Source organism: Schistocerca cancellata, chromosome 1 (genome assembly GCF_023864275.1).
Source record: "Schistocerca cancellata isolate TAMUIC-IGC-003103 chromosome 1, iqSchCanc2.1, whole genome shotgun sequence".
Taxonomy (NCBI): domain Eukaryota; kingdom Metazoa; phylum Arthropoda; class Insecta; order Orthoptera; family Acrididae; genus Schistocerca; species Schistocerca cancellata.
This window is the reverse complement of record NC_064626.1, coordinates 719,974,579-719,980,096: the sequence shown is the minus strand read 5'-3', so window position 1 is coordinate 719,980,096 and position 5,518 is coordinate 719,974,579. Positions and strand designations below refer to the sequence as shown.

At 39.3% G+C, this 5,518-nt stretch overlaps 1 non-coding gene across 1 annotated transcript; it reads right to left on the bottom strand.

Annotated features, from left to right (window-relative positions):
• Nucleotides 1–715: 715 nt before the first annotated feature.
• On the bottom strand, nucleotides 716–788 carry Trnar-ucg (transfer RNA arginine (anticodon UCG)). Its single transcript has one exon. It is a non-coding gene; the product is annotated as a tRNA-Arg (tRNA).
• Nucleotides 789–5,518: the final 4,730 nt, after the last annotated feature.

Below are 5,518 nucleotides of genomic sequence, written 5' to 3'. Positions count from 1 at the left end.
CTGTCACTTTATAATAACGTTTGTAGATTTATCGCAGTGTTAAATTTCCCACAGAAAACAGACTCAAAAGAGGGTAATTCTATTTTATGGCTGCCACGACTAGATTAAAAATACAGAAATAGGGGGCAGAGAGCTGAACCAGTAATTCCTTACTCTTTCGTGAAATAATTACAAAGGATGGCACTGTTGTGGAGCAAAAAATTTTCAAATGTTTGTGAAATATTATGGGACTTAACTGCTAAGGTCATCAGTCCCTAAGCTTACACACTACTTAACCTAAATTATCCTAAGGACAAACACACACACCCATACCCGAGGGAGGACTCGAACCTCCGCCGGGATCAGTCGCACAGTGTTGTGGAGCAGTTCGGTGCAAAACTTTTATTGTGCATTTATCTTATCTATGCGTCATGAAGAACCGATAACAGCGCAGTACCATCGAGCTTGCGATATCTATGTCGGAACATGTTAAAAATACGGTCGTGACGGCATCATTTCAACCTGAAACACATTTCTGAACGAAAACTATATAGTGACTGTTTATTGCATAGTCTTGTTTCATACCGCTAAGAGACCTTTATTACTCATCATTTAAAGCGTCGAACGTAAAATATCACCTCTTTGTATGGGGAATAGAATCATGACACAGTGGTAATTTTGAACGAATGTGAGAAGCTGAAGAAAATTAAGCGAAATTGTGAAAGAAAAATCTCATCGACCGTGACAGGACTCGAACCTGCAATCTTCGGATCCGAAGTCCGACGCCTTATCCGTTAGGCCACACGGTCGACACAGCAGCGTCGCTGAACATCACCACTTCAGGTACGCTCAAGTTAATGTGCTGAAAAGAATGAAAATGGATTCCTTTTTATGCTGTGTATCTCAAAAAAATGAAAACGCAAGTACCGTAGACGGCAGAACCACTTAACACTGTGTTTTCAAAAACCTACGTGCAACAGTTTTTCACGTTACATAGAATCGAGAAGTATTTCTGTCAAAATTCGCAAGAAAACTGAAACGACTAACCTTCTCCAACTCCCGATGACATAACTTTTCCGTCGTTACATGAAGATTACATTGTGACGTCATCAGTGACAGAAATAAGTGCCACAATGACGAGAAACAGACCCATGGGGTACAGAGTAGACTACTTAGGGGAAAAAAGACATCGAAAGAAAATAAAAGAATAAGAATATCGCTGGTTGACAAAAATTAATTGTATCTTAAGAGTTACAGAACGTATATACAGCCACTTCGCTTGCACAAAATTTTGTCAATTGACCACGGCTTCGATTACGCTAGGGCACTCTTCACACTCTTCATCAGAATAAAAAGTTACATGGAATACCTAAAAGTATAATGACATAGATTGAAATAAAATACACTTAATAGCATTACTTCCATAAATCACGTACAAACAGAATGTACTTATACACCATGGTTTAAAACGTCTGAGCACAAGTGCTCTCGTCACACAGAATGTCACAGGAATAAAAACTAAAATGTAGAAGTATAATTGTAAACCAGATAAAATTCTCGGTGGGATATAATGACAACCGGTAGGCACTTAGGGCCAAGAGCGGCATAATACAGCCGCTACCGTCAGACTAGACGGCTATCACGTCGAGGCAGCCACGAAGTGGACACGAAAGCAGATCCGCGCAACCTAGCTGGAAGTAATCGAAACACAAATAACTTAAAAGTAAATGAGGCATTGCAAAGACAATTTTAAATATTACTGGTAACAAATAGGAACCAGAGCATGAAAGTTGCAACATGATGTAACAGTCTTTTTTGCAAAAGAAAACACAGTTCAGGTAATATACAGATAAAACGTAAGATTGAAAGGAAAAACGATGTTGAGGAGACTACATTGAGGAGACTATCCCCTTTCAGGCAATTTTAATTAGCGACTCTATACCTTGAAAAAAGTTTTTGTTGCTTAATTGCAACTGTTCGTTAAGATTGAAACTGTCCTTCAGAGATAAGTGTTTAAAAATTTCTAGCTCTTCTAAGATGTTAAGCCTAAAGCCTTTTTCTCTGAGTGCAAGATCGGGACGTCTTTTAAATCTTTAGGATTATGCTCTGTGATTAATAAATGATCGGTGAACGTTGAATTATGAGCATTGGAACATTGGTGCCATTTTTCTGTAGAAGATGTTCTTTGTATCTTATCGAAATAGCTCGGCCTGTTTGCCCTATGTATTGGGCGGGACAATCGTTGCAAATAATTTTATAAACACCAGAGTTTATTAAAAGGGAAAGTGTAGGTTCCAAGTTAGGTATGATGTTATTTTTTAAAGAATTATTAGTGGAAAATGCTACTCTACAGTTATACTTATTTTGAAGCAGACGCTATATTTTGTAAGAAACTGGACACAGAAATGGTATAGGGAAAATTTTTTCTTTTCATTAGGTTCATTATTAGAAATGTCTAAGGTGAAGATTCTCTTATTGGTTTTACTACTAAAAATATTATCTACTATGGAAGTGTCATAGCCTTTATTGACTGCAATAGTTTAATCAGACAGATTTCAGATTTTAGATTTTCACTAGAAAGAGGGGTGGAGGTGGCTCTGTGGATAGCTGAATGAAAAAAAGCTTTCTTATAAGAATGTGGGTGTACTGAAGTGAAAGGTATAATTTGATCAGAAATGGTTTCTTTTTTGAATATATGGAAACTAATTTTGTCGTCTACTATCGTACGAGTGAGATCTAGAAATTTTAACTGCCGGAACTCATTATCAAGTTCACAAGTGAAAAAAATATTTTCATGAAACTCGTTAAAAATTTTGAAAAGTCGATCAATACCGTCGTTAGGCCCGTTGTAAGTGATCAAGATGTCGTCGACGTTTCTAGTGTGTGAAAGAATGCCTACAGCTGATGCTGAGAAACTAATGAAAAATTTTACTTCTAAGGAATTAATGAATACATCTGCAAGGATTCCTATTAAGGGGTTTCCCATAGCTTTCCATTAAACTGAAAATAATAGTATTTCACTACGGTACGAAGTAAGTTCATAAACTTCGTAATTTGCTCATCAGGTAAGTCTTTTTTGAATGAACATAAATTTTTTCTACTATGTCTAAGGTTGCAAGTACTGGCACGTCTGTGCAGAGATTTTTAATGTCAAACTAAAGTAATTTCGTATCTCTGTCACAGTGAACATCTTTAATTTTATTAACTAAACCTTGACTATTAGTAACAGAATAATTATTATGGAAAACAAATGATTTTTTCAACATGTCTTGCAGAAATTTGGCTAAGTACTGTTGGAAATTTGGCGGGTCATATGGTCTTTTTATAGACTTTAAACTGGCATTAAAAATCTCTACACAAACGTGCCAATACTTGCAACCTTGGACATTAAGAACTGGGCTCAGATTTAGAAGAACAATTGACCATGCACTAGGAACACATGTACCTAGTAGAATAGGCGGTCGAAATGCGAGGGACCCTCCGCGGAATAAAATAACTATAAGGATACGACTAAAGAAACAGAAGCTGCTGCACAATATAATTGTTGGAGCTTTAATAGTGGCAACCATTCATTTACGACTTATACAAAACAGGTACAGGGGGTCCAGAAAAGGACTCCCTGATTTCAAAATTAAATATCTCGAAAACAAAGATCGATAGAGGAATGCAGTAAACGATATGTTTATTCTGAAAGCTGTAAGAAGTTTATACAGCAGTTTGAAATAATAGTTACAAAAGCTGCTAACGATGGCGCTGTAATCGCCATACGTAATGCCTAGTATAAATAGTGATCCGAAGCCCAGAGCGACCAGTTCCACTGTTGAAACGTGAAAGGAGGTTAGTGTACCGAAGGAAGAGATTAAAACCATGTACTCCATTGAACAACGCATTTTTCTGGTGCTAGAGTACCACAGGTTAGAAGAGAGTCCTACGGCAACAAGGCGAAGTTTTCAAGCACGATTTAATGTTCCAAAAGGACCCGATGCGAAAACCATTCGTACGCTCTTCGCAAAATTTCAACGAACAGGCAGCGTAACTGATGAACTAGTGAGGCATGTTGGCCGCAAGCAAACCGCAGTTACGCCTGAAAATATCCCACAGTTTCTGGAATTATTCAGCGAAATCCAATGTCATCCGTCCGTAGAATTGCATCTGAGACTGGTTTGAAGCGTTCCAGCACTCAGAAAATACCGAGAAAGAGCCTACACATGTTTCCATTCAAAATTCAAACGCACCAGGCCATACCCGTACGACCTGTGCAACAAAGGGTTGCCTTTGCTAATCAGATGCTCACAGTGATTGATAGTGAAGGATTTGATGTTGGCTGCATCTGGTTTACAGATGAAGCACACTTCCACCTGAATGGATACGCGAATAAGCAGAACTGGCGATTTTGGGGTTCCGAAAAGCCATATTGGTGTGAAGCGAAACCCCTGTATTCTCCTACAGTTACTGTGTGGGCTGCAGTATGCAGCACAGGCATTATTGGCCCTTTTGTCATTCGAGAAACGGTCACTGGTGCACGTTACGTTGCAATTTTGGAACAATCTGTCGCCACACAGCAAGCGTTAGAGGATCGACCAGGTACTGAATGGTTTATGCAAGAGGGAGCCCGACCACATCGGACCGAACAAGTGTTTCGCTTTCTTGAGGAATACTTCGGGAATCGAGTCATTGCTTTGGAATATCCCAAATTTACTGGTGCAGGCATGGATTGGCCTCCATATTCGCCGGATTTGACTCCCTGTGACTTTTTTTGTGGAGCACAGTGAAAGATATGGTATACCCGAAGCATCTCGCTACGCTGGACGAGCTTGAATCGGCGATCTCTGTGGCATGTGAATCCATTTCGGTTGAGACACTACGAAATGTGATGGCGAATTTCATTCTTCGTTTGCGCCACCTCTGTAGTGCCAATGGTGAACATTTTGAAAACATTGTGATGTGATTGTTTGCAAAGATTGTTTTCATACGATTATTGCACTTATGTATGCTGATATGAGCTGTACAGCGTACAGCGCCATCTGTTAGCAGCTTTTGTAACTATTATTTCAAACTGCTGTACAAACTTCTTACAGCTTTCACAATAAACATACCGTTTACTGCATTCCTCTATCGATCTTTGTTTTCGAGATATTTAATTTTGAAATCAGGGAGCCCTTTTCTGGACACACTGTACATGTTTAGATGTTTCACTGTTCTACAGAATAGTCACTAGCACTGGGTATAGCTCGTTGCCAGTGATGTGAAAGTCTTCTGGTTTGTAAAGTTCCCGATCCTTCTTACAGGGATATATGCTCACAAACCGCCCATCACTTTGCAGGTCAGTCCTCGGACGCATATGACGTCCGTCATGACTGACTTGTTCGATCGATGGGATTGGAAAGCGCCGTACTATTATCCACCATGTCCCCGACACTTAAGCCTTTGTGACTTCAATTTGTTTCCTAAGATGAAAAAATCATTTCATGGCGTTCGCTTCAGGACGTTTACAGAGATTCGTCGTGGGCTCTGGCTCTGAGCACTATGGGACTCAACA